At 39.0% G+C, this 18,959-nt stretch overlaps 1 protein-coding gene and 1 long non-coding RNA gene across 4 annotated transcripts in view; one reads left to right on the forward strand and one right to left on the reverse strand.

The window, feature by feature from the left end:
• LOC122238055 overlaps positions 1-6,222 on the forward strand; it is a 28,362-nt gene extending 22,140 nt beyond the window's left edge. For both annotated transcript variants that reach the window (XR_006217041.1, XR_006217040.1), the window contains exon 3: positions 3,724-6,222. This is a non-coding gene — a long non-coding RNA (uncharacterized LOC122238055). The remainder of the gene's footprint in view (positions 1-3,723) is intronic.
• Positions 1-18,959, reverse strand: part of KLHL3 (kelch like family member 3) — a 278,634-nt gene that overhangs the window by 218,433 nt on the left and 41,242 nt on the right. The gene's annotated exons all lie outside the window — the stretch shown is intronic.

Genomic DNA, 18,959 nt, shown 5'->3' on the forward strand with positions numbered 1-18,959 from the left:
TGTCATTCATGGTTCTAGGTAATAACTTATTAATCACTATATAACCTATGAAATAGGGCTTTTCATTTTCCTATTACCCTCATTTTACAGACAATTCAATCAAGTTACACAGAGGTTAAATAACCTGTCCAACAATACAGAGCTAATAAGGTAGATGTCATTATGCCCATCCTGTAGATAAGAAAACTAAGACTTGGGATAATTACTTGTAAAGGTAGGTAACTAGGACAGGCTTTGAACCATTATCTGTCAGCCTATCAAGTCACAGTCTTTTATTCTACAACTCTGTCACCTTTGTTTTGTTTTTTTAATGTTTATTTTTGAGAGAGAGAGAGAAAGAGAGAGAGGGAGCAGAGAGAGAGGGAGACAGAGAATCTGAAGCAGGCTCAAGGCTCTGAGCTGTCAGCACAGAGAGCCCAACACAGGGCTTGAACTCATGAACCATAAGATCATAACCTGAGCTGAAGTCGGACAACCTTTGAATGGATGCACTTATACAGAGAATGCCCTGCACAAGACAGCAAATGTTCAAAGTTGGCTTCCCTCATTCCTGCCTTCTTTTGCCATAAGCAGTGGTAAACTAGTGGTGTCATTTGAACATGTGTCTCTAAGAAGAATATAATTGGGAAGGCAAGCCTAACACAAAAGCCCATATAATGAAGTGTGCCCCTTAAATGGATTCTCTCTCTCCTGAGGCATTCTCTGCTGCAGCCCTAGCATGCATCCCTGAGAGTTTCTAATGCCTACCTTTAGGATACTTGGCAATTCCTAATGAGGTGCTTTTGGCAAAACTTCTTCAAAGGATTGTTTGAACATATGCTAGAGAAGTCTCCCGTTTCCCAGTGCCTCAGAATGCCCTCAAAATTCTTATCAGTGGGAGAAACAAATTTGCATGAAGCCTCCCAAAACACCTTGAAAAAACTCACATTTTCAAAGGGACTGAACCCACAGGAAGAAACCTGGATTGAAGTCCTAAGCTTGAATACACTGATTGTTTAATCATGGACAAATTATTTCCCTTCTCTGTGCCTCAATTTCCTCTTCTGTAAAGAGAAGCTGGATTAGCTGGCTTTCCAGAGGTACTAGAGCTCTGATTCAAGGAATGAGAGGAAAGTGAGCTTGGAGTCTATAGCACTGAAATCCCAGGAGGGCAAGAGTTGTATGAAAGCCCAAAGCTCAGAAAAGATTTGCAACCATTAACCAAAACCTGCCAGGGCTGGATTAACTTCTACAGCAGGGGAAGTGCCCTGGGATTTTAATTTAAGAATGTGAGTCCTGTGAGAAATTATTTCATGTGGAGTTGAAGGATTTTGTGGAGTGAGAGACGTAGGCAGTGGTAAAGGAATAAATCCTCTTCACCTTTGCAAAGCAGAGCAAAGCAGCATCCAAATCCCTTTCCTACTTGTTTTCCCTATGCTAAAGACAGGAGCAAAGATAGGATCCTGCTGCCACCTTGTGGCACACTGGGCAGTTTAGAAAGAAGGGTTTACTTAATCTGAGTTCCCCAGATTTCCCCAGGTTTCCCTCAGGAAACCTCCCTTATAATTACACAGAGCTTGAAGACTCACAGAAACACTTTCAACCCTATTATCTCATCTCATTCTCACAACAACTATGTAGAGTAGCAGAAGGGAAGTTAAACTCCATTTTACAATGGAAGAAACCGAAGCTCAGACCAACTACGACACTTGCCTAAAGTCACAGTTAGTAACTGGCAATCAGGATGGGCACTCACACCTCCTGACTCTAAATCAGGCGATTCGTTGAGGATGAAACAGGTTTAGATATGCTCTAGGACTAGGAATTTGAGAGAGGGAGCCTTACAAAGAGGAAAGCTTAATTTCTTCTACAGATGAAACTGGCCAAAATCCCTAATTAGACTGCATGGCTACAGAAAAAAAGCATCCAAATAAGCCTGAATTCCTGCCTTCCTTCCTAAGTTTGCAGATTCTTGGTTAACATCTCTAAGCCTCTCCAGCTGCTCTGCCTCCCTCAGCTCCCCAGCCCAGACTACCCATGGAGCTCACGACTTATTTACAGCTAAATGCTGAATACCAAATGGATCCTAGGCAAGGAAGCCACAACACCCAGAAATCAGCAAGAACTACTGGGAGTGCTGTTCTGTCCCAGGGTTACAGTTCATTGTATTTGAGACTCCGTCCAAATTTTCTTACAAGTTTTAGAGGGAAGCCCAGTTGGCTTGCCCCATAATGATGTCATGCTCACTGAAACCTGAGGGGCAATGCTGTGGTTGTATGATTTTTCAACGGGCATATGAGTATGATCTGAAATTAATCTGACAGTTTCCAATTGCTCCAAGGCAACCGTAACTTATTTGACACAGAATTGCAAAGTCCAGTGCCTATACTTTCCACCACCCATAAGTATCCCTTTAGTTTCACTCATTCATTCATTCCCTAAGTGAATAGTGCACATTTCACTAAATGAGAAGGGTACTGCGATAAGCCCTTCGATAAGGACTTTGTTGCCTAATGGTGAAGAGAGGGAAATAGGTAAAGAACATAATTATAATTATGTGAGATGCAAGTATTAAGTGTTTGAGAGTTAAGAGAAAAATAAGAGTTTTTCTTGCTTGGGGTTAGAAGACTAGGGATAAGAAGTGGATAAAGAACTAATTCGTGGATATTTAACACATAAAACCCTTCACAGTCTGGCCTTTACAAACCCTCCCTGCCTTCTCTTCTGCTACTACTTTGCTCTCACCCTACCATATTCTGAACCCAAGTTTTCTTCAGTACTTTAAGGATTAAGAGTTAGGCTTAACTCTTAATCAGACAGATCTGGACTCTAATCCCAGCTCTGACACATTAAACAACGTTGGGCAAGTGATGCAATTTCTCGAAGCCTCAGTTTCCTGATCTGTAAATTGGAGAGTATAGTAAGACTCATTTTCAAAGGTTTTTGTGAGAGTCAAGTGATATACATGTATGCAAAGCACCTAGATTTGTGCCTGACATGTAGTAAAGACTTAATAAATAGTAAATGATATGGTTCATTATCTCTCTGCCTTTGATCATGTTTCCTTTGCCTGAGATTCCCTTTACCTTCTCAAATTGTTTTATCCGTATTTCTCCTTTAGAACCATCACAATAGTCTTTTTTCTTGAGTGCCTTATGCTTTGCCAGCTGTTTCCCAATGAGTGCTCAGAACCTTGGTTCACATCACCTTTACTGTATTTATGGGATACCAATTTGTATTTGTTGTATGTCTTTCAGATATGTGAGGCTCCGGAGGGCAGAAGCTAGCTAGGTCTTCCCCATTCTGCCCTAGCACCTAGCACAGTATATGACTCATGGTACTACTAGAAAAATTATTGTTGAATAAAAATTATGTCTCAGCTGAACCTTAAATAAATAAATAAATAAATAAATAAATAAATAGGAATTAAAGCATATCTTTGGATGGTCTTTTGAATGTGAATACTAACTTATTAATGCTGTACATGAAATCATTGAAACCCACTAGAACTGATTACCAAGGATTAACCTTTAATATAAACTGACAGCACCAAAGTGGGTCAAAATTTCATTAGGGGAGGTTGGAGGTGGATGCATGGATAAATGGAAGGATTGGAAGGATCCTGGATCCCAGGTGTGGTGGCTCAGAAAATGGGTGCAGGCCCTCCTTGGGTAGGGGTATTCAATGAGGATGGGAAAGGAATCACTTTATGACTAAAGTAGGCTCTCTGTTCCTCCCTGTTAGACAGCTGCATCTTCTGGCACAGTGCCAGCTGCATCCCTGAGACACACTGGTGGAAGTCAGAGTAAACAGACTCGACGGTACTGGGCCCGAGGTCACCAGGGCTGCTTTGAACTCAGGCAAACTGAATACTGTCACCACAAATTACCCCTTCATTGACCTCAACTACATGGTTTGTATGTTCCAGAAAGAATCCACCTACAGAAAATTCAACAGAAGTCAAGGCTGAGAACAGGAAACTTGTCATCAATGGAAAGCCCATCTCCATCTTCCAGAAGAGAGATCCCGTCAACATCAAATAGGGTAATGCTGGTGCTGAGTATATTGTGGAGTCCATGGGGTCTTCACCACCATGTAGAAGGGTAAAGGGTGGGGCCAAGAAGGTCATCATCTCTGCCCCTTCTGCTAATGCCTCCAAGTCTGTGACAGACATGAACCATGAGAAGAATGATAACTCCCTCAAGATTGTCAGCAATGCCTCCTGCACCATCAACTGCTTGGCCCGTCTGATCAAGATCATCCATGACAACTGTGGCCTCATGGAGGGACTCATGACCATAGTCCATGCTATCACTGCTACTCAGAAGACCACGGACGACAGCTCTGGGAAGCTGTGGTGTGATGTCCAAGGGGCTGCCCAGAACATCATTCCTGCTTCTACTGGTGTTGCCAGAACTTAATGGGAAGCTCATTGGCATGGCCTTCTGTGTATCCACCCTCACCATGTCAGTCTTGGATCTGACCTGCCACCTGGACAAAGCTGCCAAAAACAAGGTGATGAAGCAGGCATTGGAGGTCCCCTGCAAGGGCATCCTGAGTTAAACTGAGGACCAGGTTGTTTCCTGCAACTTTAACAGTGACACCCACTCTTCCACTTTAATGCTGGGGGTGGCACTGCTCTCAGTGACGATTTTGTCAAGCTCATTTCCTGGTATGACAATGAATTTGGCTACAGCAACCAGATGGTGAATGTTATGGTCCACACGGCCTTCAAGGAGTAAGAGTTCCCTACACCACCAGTCCCAGAGAAAGCAAGAGGAAGAAAGAGGCCCTAAGCTGCTGGAGAGTCCTTGCTCCAATTCATTCCCCCAACAAACTAAGAATCTCCCAAATTCTACAGCTTCCATCCCAGACCCCCTGAAGAAGATGAGGGGCCTAGGAAGTCCTACCTTCTCACATACCATCAATAAAGTACCCAGAACATCCCCCCCCCCCCCAACCAAAAAAAGAGTGGGTAAGAGAGATTCAAGGATGGAAAAAGAGGAAGATAAAAAACAAACATCACAATTTTTCCATTAAGGTCCTAAGAGGAAGGCAGTGCCTTGTACATGTACCTATCATGTATAAGGTCATCTAAAGGAAGGGAAATGACATAATTTCTGAATACTTATGAAAAATTACAGGGGATGCAAATAAACAGGATCATACATTCATAACATGGATAAAATTCAATTACAGAAATAGAATACAGAAATGACAGCATAGAGTAGACAAAGATATTCAAACAGCTATTATAAATATGCTTTACTTGTTAAAGTGATAGAAGAAAACATAAGTATAACAAGGAGAGAAAATAGAAGACCTCTAAAAGGGTCAGTCTGTAGATTAGAGCTTTCTGACTGTTCATAATGAAACCATTCTTTACCTGCTGAGAAGCAACCTTATCTGTCATCACAACAGAGAAAGAGTTCTCCAGATCCTTTTTATGTGCCATTATTTCCTTAAATATTTTTCTGGTGTCACTGCCCTTCTCCAGCTCCAATTACATGATATTGTCCCACAGCATACTGATGCTCTATTCATTGTTTTGCTTTGCTTTGCTTCAGTCTTTTTTCTCTGTGCTTTATTTTGGATAGTTTCTATTGTTATGCCTTCAAGTGTCTAATCTTTTCTTCTACTATGTCTAATCTATTAATCCCATCCAAAGTACTTCTCATCACAAATATTTTTAATTTCTAGATTTGGATCTTTTGTTTTGTATCTTCCATTTTCTCTCCTTGTTATACTCATGTTTTCTTCTATCACTTTAACAAGTAAAGCATATTTATAATAGCGGTTTTAATATCTTTGTCTACTCACTCTATGCTCTCGTTTCTATATTTTGTTTCTATTAATTGAATTTTATCCATGTTATGACTGTATGATCCTGCTTCTTTGCATGTCCTGTAATTTTTCATAAGAATCCAATTATGTCATTTGCCTTCCTTTAAAGATTACAATCATGTGATACCTGCTGTCCAATGCCTAAAATACTGTTCTATGTATCTTGCTGGGTTTTTTACTTGTTGAAGGTCCTTATACTCTATCATGGCTGGAAATGGAAGGCCTTGCAATCCTAAATAAATTAATTCACTAAGCATCAATGATTGCTTACATCACAATGAAAGATATAATCAGAAATTATGTGCCTCCTGGCGACACATCATCATTTACGATGTAGTCCTGCAAAAAAGTATACATCAAATTTGAATCTGATCAAAACTCTAGATATAACTACCAATTTATAGGAAATACATAAAACAGAGGAATATCTTAAACTATACCACAGAGATACAATCAATAAAATCAAAATTTCAGAAAACTCTGTAGGACAAACAACTAGCTTTTTTGACAATTTAAATTACAAGAAAATTTAAAAGGTGGAAAGCAAGCTATAGATGAAAAGAGACTTCAGATATAAAAATGTATTGGGCACCTGGCTGGCTCAGTTGTTAAGCATCTGACATCAGCTCAGTTCATGATCTCATGGCTCCTGAATTCAAGTCCCACATCTGGTGAGCTCATGTCCTACTTCAGGCAAGCACGTTCCCCACTTTGGGTAAAACATGAGCCCCACTTTGGGCGAGCCCTGCTTCTCTCTCTCTCTCTCTCTCTCTCCCTCTGCCCCTCCTGGGAGTCTCTCTGCCCCTTGCTCACTTGTGCTCTCTCTCTCTCTCTCTCCAAAAAAATACATACATATATATATAAATATATGTATGTATATATATTTATATATATATATGTATGTATATACATATGTATGTATATATGTATGTATATATATTTATATATACACACACACACACACACACACACATACATACATACATACATTTATCAATGTATTATCATGTGTGGACCCTACCTGGATCCTTACTCAAGCAAATAAACGGTGAGAAAAAATTAGGACACTTACAAAACAATTGGAAATTTACATTCAAACTAGACAAACTAGTTGATGGTATTAAGGAATCATTATTAATTTTAGGTGTAGTAATGGTATTAGGATTATTTTTAAGTCATCTTTTAGAGAAACATTCTGGCATATTTACAAGTGAAATCATATGATGTTTAATATTTGCTTCATATGAATATAATAGGGAACAAGTGGGTACAGATAAAATAAGACTGGCCACAAATAGGTAATCATAGAAGCTAACTGATACATATGCTTGAAAGTTTCTACTACAAAATAACTTAAAAATTGTTCAAGAGTTATAAAATTGAGATATGGATTCTAAATTTGGCTTGACATCATTCTGCTTCATCTCTCTCTATAAAATATGAAATATAAAACTTATCCCAATATACTTTCCATTATGTCCACTTATGAGCTATGTGATGTAGGGAAGTTACTTCATCTTTTAAGCCTCAGTTTAAAAAGTGATGAATGTAATAGCAAATTTTTAGGACTACTATATGGGTTAAATTAGGTAATATATGTTAAGCCCTTATCATAGTGCCTAGCACAAAGTAATTATCATCTATCATTATTATTATATCTTGATGCATCTAAGAGACACTAATGGTTGAATTCTGTATATAATTTTAAATCAAAGTACTCGATAGTTTATTTTCTTATCCCTTTCCTTTCCATATCCTTTCTGAAACTTCCCCTCTGAAATTCTATGGAACAATGTGCCCAACAGCATAAGCCAGGAGAGAAAGAGCTTGGCTCTCCTTTCCAGGGACAGTCATTGCTGTGGCTCTGGAAAAACGGAGGTGCCACTTTCATCATTGTCAGAATATAGTATGCAGCTGTTCTTCTGGTATGCCACACATCCTGAGGTTGCTCCCAAGGGCTAAAAACAGAGCTCAAGCCATCAGCCCAGCTCAGCCAAGATCATTCTTTTTCAAGGTGGCCCCATTTCAGATAAAATGGGCACTTTATATGTATCCCTTTTCTAACTAAGAGTTGGTCTTCCCTCCCGGTCTGTGGCCTACTTGAGGACAAGGGCTGTGTCTAGTTTATCTTTAGAGCTTATGCTCCTAGCAAAGCATCTGGGATAGAGCAGGTACTTAATATTTGTTACATGAAGAAATTAACTGTCTATTATTTTGTTTTATTTGGAGTGGGGCAGGAATGGGAAAGAAACATTGATAGACATGCAGGAAACCAATGTTGGATGAATCTTTCTAACAGTTTTTTATCAGGGAGTACAAACTTATTTACAACTTCCAATTCACTTCTATTCCCATGAAATACTTACAGTTCCCCAAATGCATCCTAAATTTCCTTCTGAGCCTGTGTTCGAACTATTCTCTCTACCTATTAATATCCCTCCCCCAACTACCTCACCTTCACACTTAATATATACATCCTTCAACACTTGGTTTCAGTATCCCCTCTTCCATGAAGCTTTTTTTTTTCTTTTCTAATGTTTTATTTTTGAGAGAGAGAGAGACAGAATATGAGCAGGGGAGAAGCAGAGAGAGAGACACAAAATCTGAAGCAGACTCCAGGCTCTGAGCTGTCAGCACAGAGCCCAACACAGGCTCAAACTCATAAACCGAGAGATCATGACCTGAGAAGTGAGACGCTTAACCAACTGAGCCACCCAGGCACCCCTCGTGAAGCTTTTTTCAACCACTGTAGCTGAATGGGGTATCTTTTTTTTTTTTTAAGTTTACTTATTTTGAGAGAGAGAGAGGGAGAGAGAGAACATGCTCATAAGTGGGGGAGGGGCAGAGAGACAGGGAGAGAGAATCCCAAGCAGGCTAAGCACTATCAGTGCAGAGTGTGATGTGGGGTTGATCTCATGAATCATGAGATCATAATCTGAGTCAAAATCAGAGTCGAATGCTCAACTGATTGAGCCATCCAGGTGCCCCTTTAAGGGGCATCTTCTTGACTTAACACTTTAGATTTCGCTCAAGGTATTCATAATATTCTATCACATGATGTGGTTGGTTGTAGAGGTTTCATAATGTTTATAAGATTGAGGACAAGGATCATATTTAAATTTCTTTGGCATCTAGGGTAGTGCTTTGTACACATCAGGCATCTAATGGTGTTTAGTGTACTTACTGGCTAAACTTTGCAGAATAAAAAGCATAATCATTCAACCAAATTTAAAATATAAAACAAGTGAGCCTTTAAAAGTGTGTTTTATCTGTAAGATTTTTTTCCTTAAAAAATTAACACATTGTTTTTCAAGTTCTGCTATCCTACTATTATCTATTTTATTAGACAATATCCTCCACTCCTAGAAAGCCAAGGAAAAACTATAATGAGGCATATAGACTTTTTAATTAAGCAAATTAAAGAGAAAATTTTACAATATTAAAAAATAGTAATTGGACATTTCCTTCAAATTTCATGGTAAGACAGACTAGGGTATTTAAAAGTGATGAGGCACCTGGGTGGCTCACTCAGTTAAGCAACTAACTCTTGATTTCACCTCAGGTCAAAATCTCATGGTTTGTGAGTTTAAGCCTCGCTTTGGCCCCTATGTTGATAGCACAGAGCCTGCTTATAATCTTCTCTCTCCTTCTCTCTGCCCCTCCCCAGCTTGCACATATTCTCATTCTCTCTCTTTCTCTCTCACAATAAATACATTTTTAAAAATTTAACTTTTTATAAATAAATAATCAAGAATCACTAAACAACTGTATAATCTTGGCCAAGCCCTTGATTTTTCTAATATCCCCAAACTACTTCTCAGCAGATTTACAGGGCACGAAGTGTCGAATAGTATAAAATATTAAATAACTTCAGGCTACTATACTTCTCAAAGGTAAGGGCCAGGATAGAAGTAAATTTCATTTCTCAAAATTAAAGGTGAGCTGACACTTCCTTGTTACTTGGATAATTGTTTTTATTTTCTCTTCTACATGATACACTCTAGCACTGCCATCATATATTTACCATTTTGTTGACTTTCCTCTTTTTCATTCCTTCTAGATTAAAGATTAAGATATATAAACCAATGACATCTCCCACCACCCACGATCCCATCCCCAGCAAGCAAGTTCAATGTAGCCTTGTCCATGCTATTTCTTAAAGTTATATTTTATTGCTTAGATCATCTAGTCCATCTTTTCCATTTTATACATGAGGAGCTGAAAGTCTAGACAGAGTTATGTTATTTGTTCAAGGTCACGCAGCTAGTGTCAGATCCCATAAAAGAATCTCCTTTTCTTATCTCCCAGTTCTCAATATTACATTCAACAATGTCTAGGCACACAGATGGCCATTAACAAATATTTTCTTGAAATGAAATGAATTTAATTGCTGCTTCTTTGTTTGACAAAAATACCTGGCCACCCTATAGAATGTGGAACAAAAGGGTGAAAGTGCTGTTCTGAATGCTGTGATTTAAAAGGTAGTTAGTTTAGTCTAGACTCTAGAGTAGGCTGCTTGGGCTCTGATTTGGGCTCTGCCACTGGCCATCTGTATGATCTTAGGAAAAACTGCTTTACATTTCTTAGCCTCAGCTTTCTCATTTGAAAAAGGAAGATAATCACAGAAACTACCTCAAAGGGTGTTTATTCATTCAATAACATTTGTTGAACACTTACTCTTAAGCAGGTACTATGATAGATGCCTGGGATACAGCAATGGAAAAGAAATAAAAGATCATACGCTGCAAAGCTAAAATTCTACTAGGATTAAAGGATATATCCAAATAAAATGCCTAGTACGGAGTATGGTCCCTAAGAAATGTTCAATAAATGTTACTTGTTGTAATCATTATTATTAAAAATACACTATATATCCACGTTTAAAAAGCCTATCAGCAAATAAATCTTAGAAACTAAAAGCTCCAAGCAAGATTTTAGAGTAGAAAACAGCTCACACAGTAGTGTTTCACAAGGACAGACATTATCACCATGGCAATATTTTTCTGAGTTCCTTAATAGCACTTGCTTGATGCTGTGGAAGGTTCAAGCATGATCTGTGAAAAAACCTTGTAAATAGCATCATATAAGGGGTGAAGAAAATCCTCTCCAATTTATGTTCAAAAAACGTAACGTTCTCTGTAGAATCATCTGATAAAATTTAATGTACACAATCTTAAACTAAGAAACATAAACTGGGGGATAATTACTTGTATTACAATGGGAGTTATCAAAAATTTCTTTTCAATAGCCACATTTCCTAGCATATTCAAAAAATGATGCACTGGGGCACCTGGGTGGTTAAGCATCTGACTTTGGCTCAGGTCATAATCTTGCGGTTCATAAGTGTGAGCCCAGCATTCTCTCTGCTGTCAGCATACAGCCCACTTCAGATCCTCTGCCTCCCTCTCTCTCTGCCCCTCCCTCCTCCCTCAAAAATAAATAAAAACATTTTAATGAAAAACAAATAATGATGTACTGTTTAAAAAAATTCCACACGAGGGGTACCTGGGTGGCTGAGTCAGTTCAACAGCCAACTTCAGCTCGGGTCATGATCTTGTGGTTTACAGGTTCGAGCCCCACGTTGGGCTCTGTGTTGACAGCTCAGAGCCTGGAGTCTGCTTCAGATTCTGTGTGCCTGTCTCTCTCTCTCCGTCCCTCCCCTGCTCACACTCTGTCTCTCTTTTTGTCAAAAATAAATTTTAAAAAAACTTAAAAAAAAATTTTTTTAATTCCACATGACTGACAAGCATATTCAACATCCTTAGTTTTTAGTGAAATGCAAATCAAAACCAAAATGAGGTTCACTTCACACCTACTAGGGTGGCTATTCACTTTTTACATGGAAAAGAACAACAGCTGGAGAGGATGTGGACAAACTGGAACCCTCATACATTGCTGGTGGGCAGGTACAGTAGTCTCTGTGGAAAACAATTTGGTAGTTCTTCAAAAGTTAAATATATCTACTATATGATGCTGCAAAAGTTAACAATTACCTACCATATGATGCCATAATTCCACTTCTAGATATATACCAAAAAGAACTGAAAACAGGTACTTCCACAAGTGAGATGTACATGTATGTTGACAGCAACACTATTCACAACAGCCAAGAGGTAGAAACAACCCCAATATCCATTAATGGATGAATGGATAAACAAAGTGTAGTATATACATACAATCCAACATTATTCAATCCAGAAGTGGATTACTGATGTTTGCTACCACATGGATCCAGTATATTACACTAAGAAGACGATACAAAAGGTCGAAAGAGTACATTTATATGAAATATCTAGAAGAGATAAATGCATAGACATAGAATGCGGATTAGAGGATGCCAAAGGCTATAAAGAAACAGGAATAGGGAGAAACTGCTTAATAGATAAAGTGTTTTACTTTGGAGTTTGGAACTAGAGAGAGATATAGTTGTGAATGTACTAAATGTCACTGATTTGTCCCCTTTAAAATAGTTTTATAACCAATGTTCTAAAAATATAAAAGATTCATTTTAGATTACATAAAACTGGTCTCAGTAACTTTTTTAAAAAAGATATTGTCCACATGTCCTATAAACATATATAAAAGCATAAGAAAAAAATTACAAGCAATTGTCTAGCTGTCTCAGATACCCCATGCAAACAAGGCCTCTATTCACAGTGAAGGAAAGAACAGAATGTTCTTTCTAAAATCCTAGTTTCTTCCTTCTAGAGGATAACTTTTTAAGGTAAAAGTATGACTGTCATACAAACAGAAAATGAACACATGACAAAGGTTTATTTAACCCATTAAACATAACCAGTAAAACATTAAAAACTGGTTTAAGAGGTAGGCAGAAACAATGAAATGAATTTGTTAAGAGATACAAAACTAGTTTCTTGGGGAAAGCAGTGGCAGGGGGCGGTGATCAACTGCATCCCCACAAGACAAAATTTGATTGTTTTTATATAGACAACAGTAGGCATTATCCTCCGTTTTCTGCAAATTTAGGGAGCTTCAACAGCTCAAAGACAATGAAAGATAAACTGGATAATTTGGAAGGATGCACTAGTCAATGCCTAGCATTCTAAAAGATACTCAGTGATTTTTTTTTCCCCAGATTTCAAATTTTTTCCTGACATTCTTCTGGCATTCAAGGTAATTTACTACCTTATCAAATGGCTTCTCTTTCTTGGACTTCAGGTCCTTGTTTATTTAAAACAACAACAACAACAACTTTTTTTAAAGAGCAATTGGCTTAGAAGACTTAAAGCCTGTCTGGATTTTTTTTTTTAATGTTTATTTGTTTTTGAGAAAGAGAGAGAGAACAAGTGGAAGAGGGGGCAGAGGGAGAAGGGGACAAAGGATCCAAAGTGGGCTCTGCAAGCCCAATGTGAGGTTCAAACTCACAAACCGTGAGATCATGACCTGAGCCAGAGTTAGATGCTTAACCAACTGAGCCATCCAGGTGCCCCAAGCCTGTCTTGATCTTTGACAGCTTGACAACAACCAGTTTCCAACGGCCAGATGCTGAGTTAGAGATTCCTACAGGTAACAGAGCCCTTCAAGCCATCAGCACTCATGATCACATCACATAAATTACTTCTCTTCTGGGACACGCCTTTCTTGATGAAGAAGACCGTACTTCTAATTAACCACTCCAGGATAATTTGCCTTTTTGCACTATTACCAGAAATATGACTTCCCCTCCCGTTCTGTCATGACCAACAAGCATCATTTCATTTTTAAACTGACTGGACAGAGGGAGAAGTAGTCTGCAACTATGAAACAAAACAAAATAGTTGCCCTCCATGAGATGTTCAAAAAACACTGGTTGAGTTGAATGGCTTTTAAAATTCTTGTATCATTGGCGGGGAAGAGGGTCTGTGACCAATTGCACTTAGTTTACTGTATTGCAGCAACCCTGTATTACTTATTTAAGGGTCACTTACTCAGTGTAACTGAGAATTACTAAGCATTGCATTCTGGATACACTTAGTTTACTGTAAATGCAGTATGAAATTCATGCTTCTTCCTCATGCTAGCTCTTCTACAGGATTCTCTAGCTCCCCAGTACTGAGCACACAGTAGGTCCTCAATCAAAGGTTGCTTTGATTAAATTATATTTAATCATATAATTTATTACAGACAATGAAGTCTATACTTGTCAGGAAGTATTCTGCTTACTCATGATAACATCAAGTTTCTCTACTTATTGGGCCTAAGTTATTTTTATTGTATTTAAGGGTATTTGATCAATGCAACACACAAACAAAAGCACATCCACCACAAGTGTGTAAAACAGAAGTCTTCAGGGGTGCCTGGGTGGCTCAGTCAGTTAAGCGTCCAACTTCGGCTCAGGTCATGATCTCATCAGCCATGGGATCAAGCCCCATGTTGGACTCTTTGCTGACAGCTCTGAGCCTGGAGCCTGTTTCAAATTCTGTGTCTCCCCCCTCTATGCCCTTCCCCTGCTCACGCTCTGTCTCTGTCTCAAAAATAAGTAAACATTAAAAAAAAAAAAAAACACACAGAAGTCTCGCTTCCAAGAAAAAAATGGTTTTTTTCAATAAAAAAATAATTTTCCATAAAGATCTACAATCCTGCACAGATCTTCCATCAAAGCCAATGCTAAGATTATTATTAGATTTCTCAAATCAGTAAAATTGTAATCCAGACCCAAGCAACTGTGAGCTACCTCCTGTCTTTTGGATTGAGGGAAAAGGCAGCTTGAATTTCCCTGAAATGCCAATACCAAAATTCTTTACATTCCAGCTAAAAATGCTTTACTTACCATGAGACTTTGGCTTCTGCCCTGCCTTTTTCTCATTTTCATTTAGATTCAATGTATAATTATTAGTGGTTAACTCAGGGTCACATATTTTTGGTCCCTTTGTTGGGAGGACACACACAAGCATGCACACTCCCCAAGTATGGTTAGTTGAAAGCCGGGGCTGCACCAAATAGAGCAGAATAGGGAGACCCTTCCCCATCCCTTCCAGTTGATCCCCTAGCCTCTTCGCACACAGCTGTCATTCCAGTTTATGCCCCTCCTTGCCAGAGAGCAGGGATCTACCTCAAACAAATCCAGCCTCAAGGGGTGTTTTTTATGGGGACACCAGGACCTGCAAAGCAGACAACGTGGAAGCTGTGAGTACCTCTGACACCAAGGCTGCTGGTTGGCTGGGTTTTCTCATATCATACTGATGCTACAGATGAGGAAAACTAAAGTTCTTTGGGTGTAGGACAGAGAATGCATTCCTGGTGCTTTCAATTTATAGGAAGTAAGCTCAGGGGCTTCCCACCTCTACTCTCAGGACCAAATACACTCATTCACTCGCTCACTCACTCACTCACACACTTGTCAGTAAACACTTACCTAGTGTCTATTATTAAAGTACTAAAAAAAATGCAGGAGGGGACTGAAAGCTACATTGCAATTTACTATTTCTTGGGTCCAAACATCTGGAGTTAACGTGCCTACAGGTCCCAGCACTCCTCTTTGGTCAGATGTACCTTCTGAGTGCCAAGCTGGGTACATGGGAGACCAGAGAAAGAACAACGCTCTCATTCTCTTCAATGCTACCTGGGCCCCTAACTCTGCCCAGGGGAAGCCAGGCAGAATTTGAAGAAAGATCTGCCCCCACTGCTACTGGTGATTTTAGGGCTGGAAATGATATACTGTAGGGAACAAGCAAGACAAACTATACTGATATAGCCAGAGGGAAAGGAAATAAGCTTAGTAGAAAAAAAGAGAAGAGTAACAAAAGGAGAACAGTGAATAGCTGATATCTACCAGGATGGCAGTGAGATGTTGATTCAGCATTTAGAGCTCAGCCTGGAAGGTCTAGAGTCAATACCTACCTACCTGTGAGGTACCCCTGGAGGAGGCTAGACTAAAATGTCTATGACATACATTATGCTCCATGCAGGGAAACAGGTGGAAAGAGAATAAGCATTACTGAATATCTATTTGATCTCTCTTTCCATCCCATAGATACAGTCAAAAACCTAAGTAAACCCAAGGAATGTGTTTCTGAGTACTAGGTATGTAGTTGATTTTTCTCTCGGACTTCTCTGCCATATTTTCAACTCTTCTTTAATGAGAATACCCTTTTATGGACATATTTAAATAAACTATTTTTTAAAAAATAGAACAAACCTCCAGACTTGGAGAGAGGGTCCTGGGTCAGACTAGACCTTGCTGAGTGGACTAAGAAATCCCAGAGCTCCCAGGGCTTAATACCAACCTCTGCCAAGGTCTGAATCTGTTAGCTTTACTGAATCCAGCAGTTAACAAGGGTATAATAACATCTGCCTACCTTACAGACTTGTTCTGAAGGTCACAAGATAAAAGTGTGGAAGTGTTTTTTGAGTATCAACTACTTAATCAGTGGGAGATAGTATTACTCCCATTAAAGGCAACTTTTTTTTTAATATATCTGATTTGATTCTTTTTTTTTTTCAATATATGAAATTTATTGTCAAATTGGTTTCCATACAACACACAGTGCTCATCCCAAAAGATGCCCTCCTCAATACCCATCATCCACCCTCCCCTCCCTCCCACCCCCATCAACCCTCAGTTTGTTCTCAGTTTTTAAGAGTCTCTTATGCTTTGGCTCTCTCCCACTCTAACCTCTTTTTTTTTTTTTTCCTTCCCCTCCCCCATGGGTTTCTATTAAGTTTCTCAGGATCCACATAAGAGTGAAAACATATGGTATCTGTCTTTCTCTGTATGGCTTATTTCAGTTAGCATCACACTCTCCAGTTCCATCCACATTGCTACAAAGGGCCATATTTCGTTCTTTCTCATTGCCATGTAGTACTCCATTGTGTATATAAACCACAATTTCTTTATCCATTCATCAGTTGATGGACATTTAGGCTCTTTCCATAATTTGGCTATTGTTGAGAGTGCTGCTATAAACATTGGGGTACAAGTGCCCCTATGCATCAGCACTCCTGTATCCCTTGGGTAAAGTCATAGGAGTGCTATTGCTGGGTCATAGGGTAGGTCTATTTTTAATTTTCTGAGGAACCTCCACACTGTTTTCCAGAGTGGCTGCACCAATAACGCAACTTTCTATAAAACTAAAAAAGAGTAGGGATAGATATATTGGGGCGCCTGGGTGATTCAGTCAGTTAAACATCTGACTTTGACTCAGGTCATCATTTCACGGTTAGTGAGTTCTAGCCCCATGTCAGGCTCTGTGCTGACAGCTCAGAGTCTAGACCCTGCTTTGGATTCTATGTCTCCCTCTCTCTCTGCCCCTCCCCAACGCATACTGTGTCTGTCTGTCTGTCTGTCTGTCTGTCTCTCTCTCTCAAAAATAAATAAAACATTAAAAAAAATATTTTAAGGGTAGGGATAGATATAAAGAAGGTAGGGATTTAAATGGATTTCCCCTCCGTTTAAGTTCAAAGGAGATTCACAGATTAATTCTGACTAGCAAAGCTCTGCTCAGGACATCTGAAGCAACAAGAGAAACAGAAATTCAGCAGTAAGAATAATCTTTACTCCGTGTCAGGTAACTTGTATTGTTGTGAAATCTGCAGGTCCTAGAACTGAGTTCCTGAGAGATCATCCTACCTTTCCAATTCTGGTAGAATCTGACCTCCTGGGGAAACCCTGAAACCCAACTGATGTGTAAGAGACCTAGCATAGATATATCTGAAACTAGAAGAGATCAAGTGACTTCCCGAGATTGGCCCCAAGTTTGGTTTCAAATTCTCACCTTGATGTATTTAGCTATCTCCTAGAGGAGCTGGAAGAACTAATTAACTGAGCCGGACAAGAAGTAACAGAAAGTGTATAAGGACAAGGCTATAAACTTGTGCCGACACTAGTCCGTGGCCAAATCTGTTTCTCACTCTGGTTCTTATTTGCACAGTACATTAGAAGAAGAGATGATGTCAACACCAGTCAAGACCAGTTATCTCAATACTCAACCCCTGGCAGGAGAATTTGTGCCCTGATTTATTTTTAGTGCTTTTCTACCTTAGTAATCCAGTCAGCTGAAGAAAAGCCAGCAACCTGACTGTTTTCTGAGCTCACCACCCTTATTTATCCCTTAGCAATCAGCAAGACATTTAGTCATCTGGAGGAGAATCTACTAGGAGTTTGGGGTTCCCATCATTTGCAAACTTTCAGAGACCACAGAGAATTACCCAAGTGGAAGTAGGGGCCTGTTTCATTGGTAGCAATCTTTTACGCAAGGGAGAAAGACAAAGAGAGGTTGCTAACAAAAATAGGTATGTAGAGTCTATCATTTTTATCAGCAGGGTGGAGAATAGGGTAAAAAACAAGAATTAAGCTTTTCCTTTCATGAAATGTAGACCTTAATGCTCACCTTCTGCTTATTTTAAGCTTCAAATAGGACTGTTGGTAGGAATTCACAACGAATAGAGAGTATCTTTCTTATTGATATGCAGAAAGTGAAATATCAAAATATTCATCAGTCATTTCCACATTTTTGCATTTGGATTTAACCCCAAATATTTAATTTTATTTCCATCTCATACAGCTTGTGAGGACAGATTTATCCAACACCAGCTGTCCTCATATTTAAAAGCTGCACCACAAAGATAAAATTAGCATCAAGTTAGGATCATATTTCTCAGCAAGAATTCTGCTCTATGTCCCACTGATGCCCTGAGCCACAAATGACAAACCAAATACCAGCATTATTGTTGTTTTTCTTGAACAATTCCTTAGCAGCCACAGTGTGGTAGAAACTGCAAGTATCACCAAAAAAAAGAAAAGAAAAGAAAGGCATATACCCTAAACATACAGAATTATACCCATGGGTACAAACTTATTTCCAAGATTATTTCTCACCAAAATGGGTGGAAAGTATGTACTGTTTTGACAGAGTAGGGAGTAAGCGAAGTCAACTATCACAACTCCAACGCTACCATCCTTTTATTCTGGAACTTCCCTCTATAGGAATTTTCCAAACTTGCATGAGGCTCAAATTAGGCTTAAGTCTGGATAAGGTGCAACTGTACATTAAATCAAACAGTAAAGACCAAATGTCATCATCTCAGTGTTAGATATTTACTATGACAATATATTTGATAAAAAAATAATAAGGGAGAATAATCTCAAGATTCTAAAAAATTATCTGTTAAACATTCACGTTGACTGAAATCTAATT

The sequence above is a fragment of the Panthera tigris genome, chromosome A1 (genome assembly GCF_018350195.1).
Source record: "Panthera tigris isolate Pti1 chromosome A1, P.tigris_Pti1_mat1.1, whole genome shotgun sequence".
NCBI lineage: Eukaryota > Metazoa > Chordata > Mammalia > Carnivora > Felidae > Panthera > Panthera tigris.